Source organism: Anser cygnoides, chromosome 2, assembly GCF_040182565.1.
Source record: "Anser cygnoides isolate HZ-2024a breed goose chromosome 2, Taihu_goose_T2T_genome, whole genome shotgun sequence".
In the NCBI taxonomy this organism is placed as follows: domain Eukaryota; kingdom Metazoa; phylum Chordata; class Aves; order Anseriformes; family Anatidae; genus Anser; species Anser cygnoides.
Genome location: NC_089874.1, coordinates 157,022,332 through 157,040,160, shown reverse-complemented (window position 1 = coordinate 157,040,160; position 17,829 = coordinate 157,022,332). Strand labels below are relative to the sequence as shown.

Sequence of the window (17,829 nt, the reverse complement as noted above, 5' to 3'; positions counted from 1 at the left end):
TCTAACTAGTGATATTATTTAAAAAACAAACAAACAACAACAACGAAAAAAAAATATACACAGAGCTGAGATTGCTGTTCACAACCAAGAGGAATCTGGAACTTTCCAGTGTCATGAGACCACTGGATAAAGCAAATGTCATCATGGATAAGTGTTTACAGAGTGATTATACTAATAAGAAGCCATTAAAAACAAATGCACTGGCACTGGCTGTTGGCATACCTACAGTCCTGAGGATTTCCCAGAGGAAATCCATTTGGGGAAAAAAAAAAAAAAAAAGTGACTAAAGATTTAAAATCTCACTGGGGTAACTCAAAAACACAAAACAAAACAAAATGAAGCTTATTAGGGAAGGAAAGAAGAATTAACCCTCTTTAAAACAAAAGAAAGAAAGAAAGAAAAAAAAAAAAAAAGAACCCTGTAACCAGCATCTTTTTGTGTGTTCCCCAACGTCCCCAGTATTAACTTTTACTGACATTTTGAAATATGACAGAATTAGTCAGTGAAACTATAAATAAGCACACCCTAGCCCTCCCCTCCCCCCCAACCCAAATACAGTATATTAAATTCAAAGCCATCAGTTCTGTTTTGCATAATTGACATCATTATCTGTCAGGTTGCTAGGCTCAGGTTTGCAGTCATTATGAGATCATTAGAAAAAGGGTTGTAATAAGTTCAGAAGGCCAATCGGCTCTATTCTAATCACTGGAGAAGAGAGTGCTGATAGGGGCCTCAGGGAAAAAGTATTGAAGCAGCTAGAGGATTTTTAATGACCAAATCAAGTTAGGAAAATCACCACCTGTGCCTCAGTGAACAGGATAATTTCAGCTTGGTGTGAGGGTGAGTGTAAAATGGATTTGTAATCACTTTTATTTTTCTCACCATTCTTTCTTGATTTTTTTTTTTTTTTTTAAGGGATGGGTGAAGTGGCTGGGAAGCTACTGATCACAGCAGAAGAAAAAAAAAATTTGAAAAAAAAAAAAGAAAATAAGGTTAGTAACAGAGAGTAAAAATAATGAATGATAGCCTATAGTAGCTGAGTGATAAGTTGCAGGACAGAACAGAGACTTTGCAAATCCAGGGAAACATTTCAAGAGCATGGGAAAATGGTTTTATGAAGTAAGATTTATCTCAGTGAATTGTAGGCACCTATAAATGAGAAGTACACTAGACTTTCTCACTAGTCATTTGGGAGAGAAAAGCACTGCCTGCAGATGATTCTAAGGTAAGTGTCTGAGGTAATTGGAGAGGTAACTTGACTGGGAGTGTCTGCTTTCCTCCATTGACTCTAGAGAGAATACAAATGAATAGCTGAGTTAATAAAGCTAATTATTAGACAGCTAAAAGCTCACTCCAATAGTTAAATGACTCTCATTTGTGATTAACTTTACTACTAAAAGACTTGAAAAAACTGATTCTGCCTTAGACTGGACATCATACTTGAATTTACAGTTACTTCCGTGAGAGATTGCTACTCCTGTTCTTTATCTTGCCCATCCAGACATCCAAAAATATCATATAATTCTCTTCCACATTGCTGTCTTCCACTCTTCAGAGATATCTGTATAACATTTTTTCAGAAGGACTGGAGCTCACTTTGTCTATAATCCTGAGCAGATGTTGTGGGAAACCCTTAGCACAAGTTAAGATATAACATTTATCAGCACTGGTAGCTTGGACTAGGTACCACGTTATTTGTATTCACAAGGCTTCTTGTTAACGTGGAGCACAGGCAGAGAAAATTTCCATCTGCTTCAGATGCAAATAGAGTGAGCTCATGTCTGCTCAGAGGGCAACAGCCCATGTAGGTGTATCCTACGTCTGGCTTATCTGTTAGATAATAAATTAATCAGAGCAAAAGCAATCTCCTCTTTGTATATTTGTACAGCTCTCAGCACAGGAAATTATGGGTTCTGCTGAGGTCTGAAAAGGCCACTCCATTATGAAAGCTAAAATTTAGAGTGAATGCATTGTCATCCACATCTTCATTAAATAAATAAATGGAGCACATTAAATCTGAGGTGAAAAATATCCAACAGATATACTTCTAATGGAAAGATAATTTAATTGAAAAAAATAATCTGTTCATAATATTCTTGTATACACTGTTTTATTAGGTCCTATTATCAAGAACCCATTTACTCTGCATCCTTTGGAAGATATGATAGGGAGGGAAAAATTTAGCCTAGGTGAATGCATACTATGTAGGATTAAAGAATCTTCCTATGTTAACATAACTTAGATTGTCTGATGTAGGCAATTAATATATATATATATGTATATTAAAACAGTATTTAAGTACGGTGACCAACTAAGAAAGTGTCTGATCTTTTCTCTCCCCCACCCCTTTTTTTTCTTTTTCTCTTCACAGAAACCTTTGACTTTATTATGAAACACAAACACTGCCATCCACAAAAAAAGGTTATTTATAGCAGGGAGACAGATGGTAGTTCCCTTCCCCTATTTATACTATCAGTTTCCTGTTTTATTTTGCTCAGAAAAAATATAGGGTTTTAGGCCACCAAGAACAGGTTATGCTATGTGAAATTGCTAGATAAGATTATCAAGTAAATGAATCAATAATGGCTCTAATGGTTCTCAGGGAAATCAGATTTTACCTTTGACCAAATCAAAATATTTAATCTAATATCCTCTCATTTCTTTCTCTAAAGTTAGAGGAGTCAAACCATCTGACCCTTGCCCATTCCCTTTACAACTACTCCAAGAGTTGAATTAGGAAGCTTCAAGTTGAATTAGGAAGGTTCAAGTTGAATTAGGAAGCTTCAATTAGTGCAGTCATCAAATAGTACAACACTTATTCCACTTTCTTGGTTTTGTGATTAATTCTGTGTAAGCTTTTGTTCTATATTTTTACATTTTAATGCATGTTAAAGATTATTTATTTCCTTGGACAGTTAGCACATCTACTGTTTGTGTGACTCTACAGCTAGTCTTGGATGGTCTACAGCACCTTCAGTTCTTCACCTCAGCAACTTTAATTGTTAAGATACACCTCTGCTATCCCTATATAGTCATTAGAGTGAAACAGACACCTTTAAAAATAATTGTTTTGAACCTTAGATGGTATGAATCTATCATCTGAAAGAAAATATTTCTTTCTGTTGACTTTAACATCATCTGAGGCTGAACAGTCCCAGCTCTCTCATTCTTTTCTCATAGTAGAGGTACTTCAGTCCCTTGATCATCTTTATCTGAAACTTCATATCACCTGAATACTTATAAAGTGTGGTGTGAAGCTTTTTTTTTTTTTTTTTTTTTTTTCCCCTGATCTGCCTTCCATGTTCTTATACCATTATGTGAAGAAGGACAGCTTGAACCCTGTTTATCTAAGCATCTAAGAACAATATTTTTTTCTAGGCACTGCCCTTACTCATCAGTTACCAAAGACAGTGGAAAGGTTTCATCTGAACACATGACAGACCACTATGTTGAAAAAGTAATTCCTTTCACACCTAACGTCTATAAGGAAACATTTCACAGAATCATCTAGGTTGGAAGAGACCTCCAAGATCACCAAGTCCCATCTCTGACCTAACACTAACAAGTCCTCCACTAAACCATATCACTAAGCTCTACATCTAAATGTCTCTTAAAGACCTCCAGGGATGGTGACTCAACCACTTCCCTGGGCAGCCTATTCCAGTGCCTAACAACCCTTTCAGTAAAGAGGTTCTTCCTAATATCCAACCTAAACCTCCCCTGGTGCAACTTTAGCCCATTCCCCCTCGTCCTGTCACCAGGCACGTGGGAGAATAGACCAACCCCTACGTCGCTACAGCCTCCTTTAAGGTACCTGTAGAGCGCGATAAGGTCGCCCCTGAGCCTCCTCTTCTCCAGGCTGAACAATCCCAGCTCCCTCAGCTGCTCCTCGTAAGACTTGTTCTCCAGACCCCTCACCAGCTTCGTTGCCCTTCTCTGGACTCGCTCGAGCACCTCCATGTCCTTCTTGTAGTGAGGGGCCCAAAACTGAACACGGTACTCGAGGTGTGGCCTCACCAGAGCCGAGTACAGGGGGACAATCACTTCCCTAGACCTGCTGGCCACACTGTTTCTTATGCAAGCCAGGATGCTGTTGGCCTTCTTGGCCACCTGAGCACACTGCTGGCTCATATTCAGCTGCCTATCAACCAATACTCCCAGGTCCTTCTCTGCCAGGCAGCTTTCCAACCACTCATCTACCAGCCTGTAGCGCTGTTTGGGGTTGTCATGCCCCAGGTGCAGGACCCGGCACTTGGCCTTGTTTAACCTCATACAGTTGGCCTCAGCCCATCGGTCCAGCCTATCCAGATCCTCCTGCAGAGCCTTCCTACCCTCGAGCAGATCGACACACGCACCTAACTTGGTGTCATCTGCAAACACTGAGGGTGCACTCGATCCTCTCATCCAGATCATTGATAAAGATATTAAAGAGAACTGGTCCTAGTACTGAGTCCTGGGGGACTCCACTAGCGACTGGCCTCCAACTGAATTTAACTCCATTCACCACGACTCTTTGGGCCCAGCTACCCAGGCAGTTTCTAACCCATCGAAAACAATCCAAAACAATTGGTTTTTTTCTGCAGTAAAAGATATGAAATATATGCTTAAATGACCACAGTTCACCTTAATGGAGAAAGCTTGCTTCATTATGCATCACACATATAGCCTCTAGCAGTGTTCATATGAAGAACAGTTTGACTCGCAGATATAGAGAGGTGTTCCTTCAAAACTCAAATTCCTGTTTGAATTCCTTGTTGAATTTGTGAATCATCTTGGTTCTGAGATTCACATCGAGAATCCAATATAAGCAACTTTCTGCACTCATGCAGACTTTGTGCATGCTGAGATTTGTTCATCAACAGAAAATTTAAGGACTCCAGATGAGAACAATTAATCAAGCGAAAATTTATTTTAGTATGTGATTTGATTCAATTACATCTAGTCACACTGGCTATTGTCTTAGACTCGAAGCTTAAGGCACAAATAAATCCATTCCCCTTTTTATGTACCACTGACAGTTTCCAAAGCCACTCCTGAGCTCTGTGTGTGCCTGTGTATCAAGGTCCAGCTGACACCTCTGCTTCTGCTGAGGTTTTGACTTCCCTTCTTTATTATTTTATACAGTAAATTCTGCCACCCTCTTTGAAAATCAGTATGCTATTCTGCAAATTAGTCCACTGGACTACATGTATCACCCTTACTGAGACTGAGAAGTGCCTTACTATGTAGTCTCACTGAATTTAATGACTAAACTGAATAAGACGATATTGATGCAAGTCAAATGAGTAACAGATCGTGGCGCATAATCGGCATAGATAGACACTTAGCAATTTCAGTTCTTCCTTTTTCTTCCTTTATTTTAAATGAGGTGCTTGTATAACTTAATTAAAAGCTCAGAAAATCTTATGCTTGCCTGGAAAAAAAAATATATATTTTTTTCTTTTAATAAGTTTTATGGTTTTCAGTGATGACTTTGGAAACCCACCATATCCTGTTGTTGATGAATCCCCTTTCCTAGCCTTCACCCAATCAAAGACAGTATAAATCTAATAACTACAGTCTGAAGATTTATTATTTTTCTTTGAAAAATCAGTTTTGTACGGAATTAGACAAACATTCACCTTTCTGTTGACCAGTGTGGGCTTGTTCCATGGCCTTTCCTGATAAATGAAAATTAGACTGCTAATTGGATCTTCTTTAGATTTGCCAACAAAAGTATGAACATTTCAAAGGAACCACAGAAAAGATATCAGACTCAGTACTTTAGCTTCTTCAGACATCTGCATCCTTTTCTTCCCTGCTTTCATCATATATACATTTTTAAAAAATATATGTTTTTTACTTTTACAAACAAATTTGTGAGACTAAATAGTTCCTTTGGATATAAGTCTCCTGTGCTAGTGCTGCTGGCAGGCTAGTGGCATTTATTGATGAAAACTTTATGAAAGGTTTTATTCCTAGATTGGAGAAGACATTGTTGACCACACCTCACTCTTAAGTAACACCTAAGAATGATCAGGCCATACAGTAATTACTTAACTAGGTATGCCATTCAAACACATTAACTAAATACCTATTAAATATCTACCATACTAGATACCTGTCTTTGAGGTGTTTTTAAATGACTAATAATCTTTTGAGTGTCAGTTTTATGCCTGTCATTTAATTATTGTACCACCCCCCCCATACAGAGCACATCTTCATTGCACCATTGCACCTATTCTTTCAGGAAACTAAAAATGAATCGGAAGAAAGAACAGTCAGTAAGCAGTGTTCCACACTATGGCTATACTTTTTTTTTTTTTCTTTGAAATCTTGGACAGGTTTATATATTTTTCTGTGAGAGCCGAATACTTTTTAAAGTATTTGGAAAACTTTAGTAAGTGAATGCATGGAACAAAACACAGTACTCTGCCATCTGATACTGGAAAAATAAAATAGGGATAATATTCTTATTTTTCTAGAGAAAACATTCAGGTGACAGATGGTAATCACTAGGAGATGAAGAGAAGTCTTTATTACCCAAACAGGTCTGAGAGTGTTATAAGTTTCCTAATGAGTTTCCCATGGAAAGACATCTTAATAAACGTCTGATATGAACATTTTCTATGAAGATTTGATTACTAATTTAAACTCTGATCACAGCTGCCAAGACCAAAGCTCCTCCCCCATTCTGCATTTATATATCAAGACTTCCAACATCTAGAAATGAAGTCGGAGTTGTTATCATTAACATTTTAGGTGGAGCTGTGATTCTAGGCATCATGAGAACTTCATTATACTACGCATTGTACAGATATATAATACAGGGCAGTCCAGACTCACCTTCTTAGTAGATGAGATGATCAAAGCACGGGAAGGGAAATCAGGACACAAAGTTATTTAAGCATCAGTGACAGAGCTGGAATTGCTTCAGGTTATAATAATTCATTGGATCTAGCACTTGTTATTGGAGAAAATGGAATTTCTGCTCCATCAGAAATCAAATGGTCTCTCAATTTGATCACAGCATCTTAAATGTCAAATCTCAGCATTTTCCATAATTCTGGGAAAGTAAACCTGTACTGCCATAAGGATTATATTACTAATAGTGGTCAGTTTTCATATATTTTGAAAATAAATAGAAATATTGGGGGGGGGGGGGAGGATAAATGTTTCTCTGATGTTTAGATACTATCGTGTGGAGGAATTATTATTTATCTCCACTATGCTTGCTTTTCAACTTCTCCGTTTGCATAGATAACACAAATGGATGCAGATATGGATGTCTCAAAAACAAATGAGAAGTCACATATGAAATGCAGAAAGACCTACAGGTTCTTATTATACGTTTTCGTTGGGATCATTTACATCAACAAAAATTTTACTGACAAACTGATATTTCTAATAAAGGAACTCTGTAAGATTATACATTGCTGGGATAAGTTTTGCTATAGAACCAAAACTAAATAAAAATTATTATTCTGCAGCTGAGGATTTTAGGTCAAAGCAATATCCTGATCCAAAGTATTGCATTAGGTTCTATTACCTAAACAAAGAGAGAATGAAGAGAAAAAAAAAGTGTTGACTTTGCATTACCAGCTAAACACTTAGCACACGACTGGGCATGACCTTTCTGTTCAAATACATGCTCTCATCAACCAGGATAACAGAAGATGTCAGGCTGTAATGTTTGATATATATTCCACATGCTTGGTGAGCTGGATATGGCCCATTTTACTTTCCAATAAAGTAAGCAGCCCTGAACACACGTTCATTTTTGGTAATTGCTTTCTACAACATCACCCACCCACCCTGTCCTTCCCTCCCACCCTCAGTCCCCAGCCCTGTATTTGATATTGGATGTTGGTTGATGGGAATGTTTAGTTTTGTTTTGTGGGGTAGTTTTTTGGAGTATGTTGGGGATTTTGTTTTTGTTTGTTTGTGTTTATACAGATTATTGTATTATATTATACAGTGTTTATACAGATTATTACAGTATTACAGTTTTTATTTAAAAAAATAAAATTAAATATTATAATAAAATTAAATAAAAATAAAATTAAATTTTATTTAAATATTACAGATTTATACAGATATATGACAGTTTATACAGATTACTAACAAAAGCCTTTGCCTTTGTGCTTAACTTGAGGTTTTGATTCTATTCACATTGAAGGTGTTATACAGACAAAGGGGTCATCGTGATCAAACATTGTCAAGTGAACACTCAGGGAGCTGATGACTTTTTAAGTGAATTTCCTGTTAGATATGAATATAATATGTTTTTTTTTGTTGTTGATGATGATGTTTGTTTGTTTGTTTGTTTTTCTCATAGAGATGAATCAGAAATAGTTTATACTACGCAAAAAAACTTTGCATTCAAACCAGACAAAAATAAAAAAGAATAGACCAGTCAAACTGTTTTTGCGTAGAAACAACCTTGACAATGATAAGAAGACTTTGTAGCCAAGTCTCTGTGCTCTGACTGGAAGCAAAAAAATCAGGTGGTAGTTACAAGGGTGTTAAACTACCTATTTTTCCTCTTCCTTACCTTCCCTAATTTGATCCTGGACTCTGTTCTTCAGAGATGTGGTGATGCTTTTGGTCCCACCGTTGAGACAAAAATTTGAGAGAGATGACAAAGGTGGGAAGCACCAGACATTATCTCAAAATCTGTCACATATCATTGGTTATTTCTATTATTTTTTTCCAGAAGAATATTATTTTACGTTTTAATTGGCTACTTGAAGTATTCATCCCCATGCTCTCTGAAAGAAAATATAGAGCAGTGGAGAAAGGAGTCCCTCTATTACTCGTTCTTCCCCACCACCTTCTTTCTACACCTCATCAGTTGTACTCCTGGTCTCCCCAGCCAGGATTAAATCTGAGCACAAATTAACAAAGAATGGACCAATAGTATCTGATCAAATTTAAACAAGGAAACTCTGTTTTCTTTCTCTGATGGCTTTTTTTTTTTTTTTTTTTTTTTTTTTTACTCTTTATATATACAAAAACTTCAAGGTTAACTTCATATAATAATTAAAATCATATTTTATACATATAACATACTTATAATCCATTAGAGGTTACCAAAACATAGGAGTCATTTCAAATGCCTCCACCAAATTCTCTGTAATACTATATAATAATTCTGTAGGCAGTGGAATCAGAAGAATTTCATTACCAAAATATAATAGCAAAACTTGGATTCTGGCCATAATGTTGAAGTCCTGGATGCATTTTTTGTTAGGAGTGCAAGGCTCTGTAGTGACAACTAGAGGTTTGGATCTTGATTTGGCTTTGTATCTCATGCAAAATATGGAACTTCAACAGATAATGTCTCTAATCCAACACAAGAGGATTTCTAGCTGAATTCTGACACAGTACGATCCAGGAGTATTGTCAACTATTTATCTGAGGGGAAAATAAATGTCCTCAAAATGAAATCTCGCAATGTGATTGAACAATTAATGCTTCTAAAGAAGGCTGATTATATGTACAGCTATTTATTTATTTATTTCACAGTAGGAGTTCAAACTACTGTCTCTGGGAGTCAAAAATGTCTTCCTGTGATGGACGTAATCATCAGATATGAAAAATACTAAGCCTAACAGAGGGCTAATTCATTCTTAGCTCAGACACCAAGAAGCTTATTCAACTCCAAGGATTCCATGTGGCCTGTATTTCTTTAGAAAATATTTTGAGAAGTATGAGAATCTCTCTAAGAAAGGTTCTTGGCCCCATTTTATATAGGGAACTCATGGCAAGTGTCCCTGTTACCTGAAAGTCTAAGTTGAGGCGTCAGGACAGTTTAAGTATAGCTCTGCCCTGTTCTGGTCTGCTATATAACTTTGTTCTCCAGGTGCTTTCCTGAACAGCATGGTGATTAATTATATGTCTATTTTATATATATATATATATATATATATATAGGCATATATATGTATATAGGCATATATATGTATACAGCTTTCTCAGCATTCTCAAATCACTCTAGCCAGAGGATAAAGCAAGTTTTCTCCCATCCTTGCTTGTGAGTTCCAAAATCAACCTGAACAGATGCCATCGTCCAGCCTAGACTGGAAGGTAGCTCCAGAAGGAACCTTCAATCAGCATGTCCCTGGGTGGTCTTGAACTACCAACTTTTGTACCACCAACCTCTCAGTTAACATATGAATGCACTAACCAATTGCACCACACAGATCTTGCACTTCTGTCATTTCCTTCTGGTCATTTTTTAAACATATGGACTGCTACCTAATTTTCATCTATTTTCAGGTGATTTGTCTGAATCCCAAATAGGCAGAAGCCCTCATTATGCAAATCCACTTTATATACTTAAGCTCCAGAGAAATAAGTATACTCTTCACTCTTATTTTTTAATGCATCAGTCTAGGTGTATCCTTTTTCAGAGACAGCTTTCTTGATCCTTCATTCTATGGTTATTTGGGGAAACTAATACTACCTTAATAGTGTAGACTTCCATCTCTTATGGCAAAGTCCCCAGCTGCATTTCCTCTTGTGCTGACTGGTAGCTAACACTCATGGTTATAAAGAAAATCCACAGTGAAACATTAAATAGACCCTGTGTATCGCAAACCCAAGTTTAGGATCTTAACTCCTACACTGCACTTTGTCTCTGGGAAAAACAAAGCAAAACCAGAAACACGCTGCACTGTGAGGGTCTGAGTACCTCCCATATAGAATCGGAGGGAATTTTTCTACCATCAATTTCCTGGGACTCATGTATTCTGAGAGTGGCAAATAAGGCTCATTCTTGCAACGCTGACTTTTTTGACTTTAAATACACTACTCACATGCCTAGTATTAAGACCACATTTAAGAGTCTGTATGAATGGTGCTTAAGAAACTGAATTGTACTAACCATTTTCATATTCCTGTGCCTCATTCTACCAAATCATCTTACTCCTTCATCACTTCCTGTTTTTGTTTAATTGTCAGGATTCATTTTTCCATAAAACCTAATAAAAAGCTAGTGGAATTTGTACATATTATATTAAAACACATTAAAAAATACGACAAAAACACAACCATTCAAATTTGGAATGTGAGTTGGAGGAGACCACATTAACAAATCTCTTAAGCAATACTGATACTAGTGAAATTCTAGGTTGATTCTCTGATACTGAGACCATCTGTCACAGAATGGTATGTGTCCACACTGTTAGACTCTAAAACTGAATTGCCAAATTGAAACATGTTTAAGAATGTTTTCAGACCCATGCAAGCTACTAAACTGTGCTTAGAAGCTAATTCAGTCAGTACCAGTTGTCCAAAGACAAAAATAGATCAAGGGCAGTGCTAACAATTCAGTAATATGGCCAGTAGATTTTCATTGGTCTTGAATGTTTCTCAATATTGTTTGATTTGTTATTCTTGACATAGCCCACAGATCCAAAAGGTAACCTAAAAACCCTGATGAGAAGCCATTAAATAAATAAATAAATAAATAGGAAGAAGAAAATGAAATGGTCGGTATCTGGCACAGGAGAAATCTAAGTTCGGGTGTGCAAAGCCCCATCTTTATAACTCAAATTAGCAAAACAGTTAAATGTTCCTGTGCTCAGGACAGCATTAATCTGAATAGGTTACTGTTGGTTTTGTTGATGTTGTTTATCCCTTGCTTGAGAAAAACAAAGCTTAAAACAACTTGAGTAAATACTGAAAAGAGAAGGGTACCTCAGGCAGTGACAGCAGGAAATGTAGCATTTGAAGAAAAAGATTCTCTGAAGGACCAGACTTTTGACCTCTGAGTGAGTCACATTGCGAGCAAAGAAAGGCAGCATTAAAAAATATATATATTCTCACAAAATTATAGTTGTGGGCACTACATATCTTAGAAGACTGATGCAGTGGTATTCTGTGTCCAAAGACAAGCTGAGCTCATAAGCAGCCCAGCTCTGTTACTATTAGAGCAATATTTTAACTGAGGCTTGATGATGTGGAACTTAGGAAAGGAGTCAGCTTTCCCTTCTGAGCAAGGTTCTGCCCTAAAGGGCAGCCAGACCAATGTAATTTGTTGGCTTACACTAAGAAAACCTGAGAAAAATGACAGACAAAAGGCCCATGTTATTTATTTAGGCTCTGTTATAAAAATGTTAATGAAATATGATCCACAAAACACAGCCAAGACAAAAGGAGGAATGTGAAATCAAACACACTGTGAAACATTGTCTACAAGTTCAATCAAGTCTCAGCGATTCAGAAAAAAATGGGCCCTCTTTCTTCAGAGAAAAAGCCATATACATACCTTTTAAGTAGGGACAGATTAAGAAAGGTTGATGACATTTTTAGGCTGTGGCACATTTTCAATTTTTTTTCCTTCCCTACGCTCTAAGCCCAGACACACCTTCGGACATTTTGTCTTTAGGCACCTATGATTCAAGGCCCTCTTTCCATCATTTATCGGCAGTCCTGGCTATCGGGGGAGGTCCCAGTTGACTGGCGGCTAGCAAATGTGACGCCCATCTATTAGAAGGGCTGCAGGGCAGACCCGGGGAACTATAGGCCTGTCAGTTTGACCTCAGTGCCAGGAAAGCTCATGGAGCAGATTATCTTGAGGGTCATCACGCGGCACTTGCAGGGCAAGCAGGCGATCAGGCCCAGTCAGCATGGGTTTATGAAAGGCAGGTCCTGCTTGACGAACCTGATCTCCTTCTATGACAAAGTGACGCGCTTGGTGGATGAGGGAAAGGCTGTGGATGTGGTTTACCTTGACCTCAGTAAGGCTTTTGACACCGTTCCCCACAACATTCTCCTCAAGAAACTGGCTGCTCGGGGTTTGGACTGGCGTACGCTTCGCTGGGTTAGAAACTGGCTGGATGGCCGGGCCCAAAGAGTTGTGGTGAATGGAGTCAAATCTGGTTGGAGGCCGGTCACTAGTGGAGTCCCCCAGGGCTCGGTACTGGGGCCGGTCCTCTTTAATATCTTTATCGATGATCTGGATGAGGGAGTCCAGTGCACCCTCAGTAAGTTTGCAGATGACACCAAGCTAAGTGCGTGTGTCGATCTGCTCGAGGGCAGGAAGGCTCTGCAGGAGGATCTGGATAGGCTGGACCGATGGGCTGAGGCCAACTGTATGAAGTTCAACAAGGCAAAGTGCCGGGTCCTGCACCTGGGGCACGACAATCCCAAACAGCGCTACAGGCTGGGAGATGAGTGGTTGGAAAGCTGCCTGGCAGAGAAGGACCTGGGAGTATTGGTTGATAGTCGGCTGAATATGAGCCAGCAGTGTGCCCAGGTGGCCAAGAAGGCCAACAGCATCCTGGCCTGTATAAGAAGCAGTGTGGCCAGCAGGGCTAGGGAAGTGATTGTGCCCCTGTACTCGGCTCTGGTGAGGCCGCACCTCGAGTACTGTGCTCAGTTTTGGGCCCCTCACTACAAGAAGGACATGGAGGTGCTCGAGCGAGTCCAGAGAAGGGCGACCAAGCTGGTGAGGGGTCTGGAGAACAAGTCTTACGAGGAGCGGCTGAGGGAGCTGGGATTGTTCAGCCTGGAGAAGAGGAGGCTCAGGGGCGACCTTATCGCTCTCTACAGGTACCTTAAAGGAGGCTGTAAAGAGGTGGGGGTTGGTCTGTTCTCCCACGTGCCTGGTGACAGGACGAGGGGGAATAGGCGAAAGTTGCGACAGGGGAGTTTTAGGTTGGATGTTAGGAAGTACTTCTTTACCGAAAGGGTTATTAAGCATTGGAACGGGCTGCCCAGGGAGGTGGTGGAGTCACCATCCCTGGAGGTCTTTGAAAGACGTTTAGATGTAGAGCTTAGCGATATGGTTTAGTGGAGTACTTAGTGTTAGGTCGGAGGTTGGACTCGATGATCTTGAGGTCTCTTCCAACCTAGAAATCTGTGATACTGTGATACTGTGATACTGTGAAGGCACCCAGAATAAGTGTGTCAAAGACTTCAAACAATTTAGAGTCTTATCTGAAAAATCAGGATTGTAATACTTATATTCCTTTGAAAAATCCCATGGTAATACAGGCTGAAACATTATTTTAATCTTTATTTCCCTAGAAGTGTTACCTTAGCACTTGAGGACTTGATCCTACTTATATACAGCACTGTACTGTTTTCTGGAAGGTCTTCTATAACTGTTAAGTACATGTGTGTTATATTTTGCATTTGAATACAGAATATTTGAGAAAGTTTATATAAACATAAAGGACATGTTTATTTTGAACCTGCTTGAGCAGTGGGTTAGGCAAGATGAGCTCTGTAGGACCCTTTCAACATCAGCCACTCTGTTATTCTGTTACTTTTCTCCAAATATGTGCTTCAAGATGAGCTTATGTGTGCCCTTGTTTCCTTGTATCACTTTCACTTCAAACTCCTTATCCCAGGGAAGGATGTGCTATGGAGTGAAGTTTCTCATTGTGACAGATGCACAAACTCACAAAGGAAAGAAACATGGGAAGAAGGAAAGACAAAGCCTTTAACAGCAGGACAAAAGGGATGAGATTTCGTAACAATAAATCCAGCTCTGCCTTAATGCAGTTCATCACACTATTAAAACAAATTCCTGGCAAACATTGGACAAAACTTCTGAACACAGAAGGACACTTTGATGTCACAGAACTGTAATGAAGCATCTGTTGTGCTGAGTGCACAGAGATAGAGCAGAGGCTAAGGAAGAAGTGTGCAAGGAGACAATAAAAATTACCTAGCAACCAACACACTGCTGAAAATTAACTACTGCTTCACAGACCACAAATGAACACCCTACATTTCTGGAGACACTGTATAGGACATCTAAGTGTTTAAGATACTTTATTGTATTCAGAAATGATATTTTGAGGCATATTATGCATGTCATTTGCATTATTGTGAGAGGTGCCAATTAACAAATTTCTTAATATGCTACAGTATAGTTCCTTTACTAAGCACTGTAGAGGCCCATTAAACTAATGGTAGAGATATTAGAGAAGTTTATAGTGGCATGAAGGTATCTACAAAATACAGTAAAATGTAATATAGGGATCCCTCAACTACTCTGAGCAGATTGGTGTATCATTAAAGCACGATGCCCTACTGCATGCTGATTGTAATGAAGGTGCTGAGGGCAAGGAAGAAAACTTGGAATGTAAAGTTATTGCATGGCTTCTGTGTCCACCAATTCAACAAAAGTGAGTTATATTTTCCAGTGTAACTTGCCTCTGTATTGACAAAGACTCTTGTTATGTTAGCTTTCCATTTACATTGATGAAAATAAAGACAAATTCATTTAGCTCGAAATTTTTCAAATTAGGATCACCATGTAGGTCTGTGTTTGTATAGCACCTTTAATGAACAATTGACCTATTCTTGGAAATGCTGTTTTGTTCCATGACAAATAATAACTGATATTACCTTTATTCTGTGCCTCATTTTAGAATTAGTATATGCTTTACTCATAACATCAGTCATACAGTCTACTCCTCAGTAGAGAGGCATAAACAAAGATAAAGTAAAATAACAACAGCTGCCAATTTAGGATTATTTCCACCCATGAACTTATGTTTCAAATGTACTTTTTACAGTAGTTTATTATAGTGTGGGAAGCAAAATGTAAAAATAAAATATACCTCTTCTGTTTCTATACATTGAGATCTTTATTTATCAGCATTTAGCTAGTGATTTATTCAACCCACAGGAGTGCCAAGAAGCTTGATCCAAAAGAAAAGAAATCAGCCCAGAATAAGAAGTGAAATAGGAGCTACCACACATAAACCTCATAGTGAGAGCTTGAAGCAATGTCTCAGAGTTGCTGGAAAGTTGTTGGAGATAACAGATACTTAGTGTCCTTGACCAATACTCACTATTTTGATTTATGTCTCTAATATTGAAGAAAAAACTTTTGAAAATCTGGAAACTCCTTCACATTCTGCAATCCCCATAATCCAAAACCACTTTTGATGCTTCTGGGCCACCATATTGCAACAATATCATGTAAAAGTACCACCACAACACCGAAAAGGTCTCATTACCTCATGCATCCTAAATTTTAGAATAAAAAGAAAACCTTGAGGCAGTTCAAATAAGAAAGGAGAATTATGTCACTTTACAAAGACAGTCAGAAGTTCCCTGGCTTTCCCAGTTTATCCAAGATGTTTAACTGCCGGCAGTCACTGTGGTGGCTAAGAGCATCACAATTTTTCTAATATTTAACTTAATCAAAAAATATATATTTTTTTAAATATGTATTTATTAGAAATGTTCCTAGTTAATGATTTTATCTCTGTTGAGAAATATTAGACAATCAAAGCACTGGGCTTACATTTTTTTTTTTGGTTGGTTATTGCTGTTTTCCACAGAAACACAAATATTTCTCTGAATTTATTGATGGGGTGGTATCTGAAATCCAAGGAGAAATCTCTGCACGCTGTAGCTACATCTGCACCAATAAACTATTTGTACCCTCAAGCATTCCCAGACACTGAGATAAGCTGGCAAGGAACAACCTGCATCTATGCTAATGAGCTGTCAGTCATCAGAATTGCTTGATAGCTTGGAAACTGCCCACTGGGATCCCTGGAATAGCCTAATTGCTAATTCTTATCTAGGAATCCTTTGGGACAGTGCAGCTGTACTAGGCCTAAATCACAACATTAAAAAAAAAAAAAAAAAAAAACTTCTGAAATTTTACTACTAGAGACAGCAGCAAATGTGTGTGACTCAGTGACTCAGCACAGCCTGAGAGAAGCTTGAATAAAAAAAAATCTACTGTCTGAGAACTAATCCAATTTCACTTTCTCTCTCCTCTCTCCCCCTCACACATATGCAGACAGCAGAAGTGGGTCTGAAAAATTTCACATACACTTCGCAATTAACATGTGGATGAAGGACTAAGACTGCAGCATGCAATAAGGAAGGACACAGAGTTGTCTGAATTAACACACACTAAGCTATCACAACTAAAAGAGCAGTGTATAGTGCACTGCAATAGGCCAATACTAGCTTGAATGGGGACCTTCTTGATATGGCAGTAGCATGAGTAAAACACCATTTGATTGTGGTAATAATTCTCCGGGATCAGGACTTGTTTACATACCACCCTGAGTTTCTCTGTACTGCATCACCTGCAGACGTTTACATCATCTGCACTGACTGTGAGATTCATCATTGGTAAACAAAACAAAAACAAAGCAGCAAACCAGGAATATATATGTTTTTTCCCCTAAACTTCAGTGACTGAAGTTCTGCACTTTCTGAAGTTGTCTTTCCCCTTAAAAAATATGTTTTGTAGGTTTCTAACCCAGTCCATTTATATGGTGGGTTTATTTTAAACTCCATCCTTTTTCTCAGGATATACAAAGTGTTCTGTTTCACTGTAAAGAAATAATAATCAAATAAATTCTTTCTTCTATCAAGGTATTCCTGTGGAAACAGTCAGGTATTTTATTCGTTGGTATCACTTAAACTTTTTTGACATCTGACCATGCTTAGGACAAGACCTGGAGCAAAGCAAGGAAAAAGCTGTCTCTTATGATGGTCCAAATATGCTCCTGCTTTCAGTGTGGACGGACAGCAGCATATTTTTGCTGTTTTATGAATGTATGTCATTATATGTTGCATAATTTCTTGCAGTAATATAAAATGATCAGCATGAGCCAGAACAACAACAACAAAATTAAAATATGGCTTTCTTTTCGTATGTTCCAGGTGACAAATGATTATGGGATAAACAAGCTGTTCAGTTTGCAGAAATCCCAAGGATGTCACATTAAAGTCCATCCTTCACATCACATGTGAAAAGTGAGTCACAGTCAACACCATGCTTGAGGGTGTGTTTCTACCTAGAATCATAAATAATGATAGTAAAGGGGTTGGACTGAGCAAAGGGTTTGTGAA

General features: G+C 38.2%; 1 long non-coding RNA gene across 1 annotated transcript; it reads left to right on the top strand.

Moving 5' to 3' along the window:
* Nucleotides 1-712: 712 nt before the first annotated feature.
* On the top strand, nt 713-17,723 carry LOC136789939 (uncharacterized). Its single transcript, XR_010828987.1, has 2 exons — nt 713-840; nt 17,641-17,723. It is a non-coding gene; the product is annotated as an uncharacterized lncRNA (long non-coding RNA).
* The last annotated feature ends 106 nt before the right edge of the window (nt 17,724-17,829 follow it).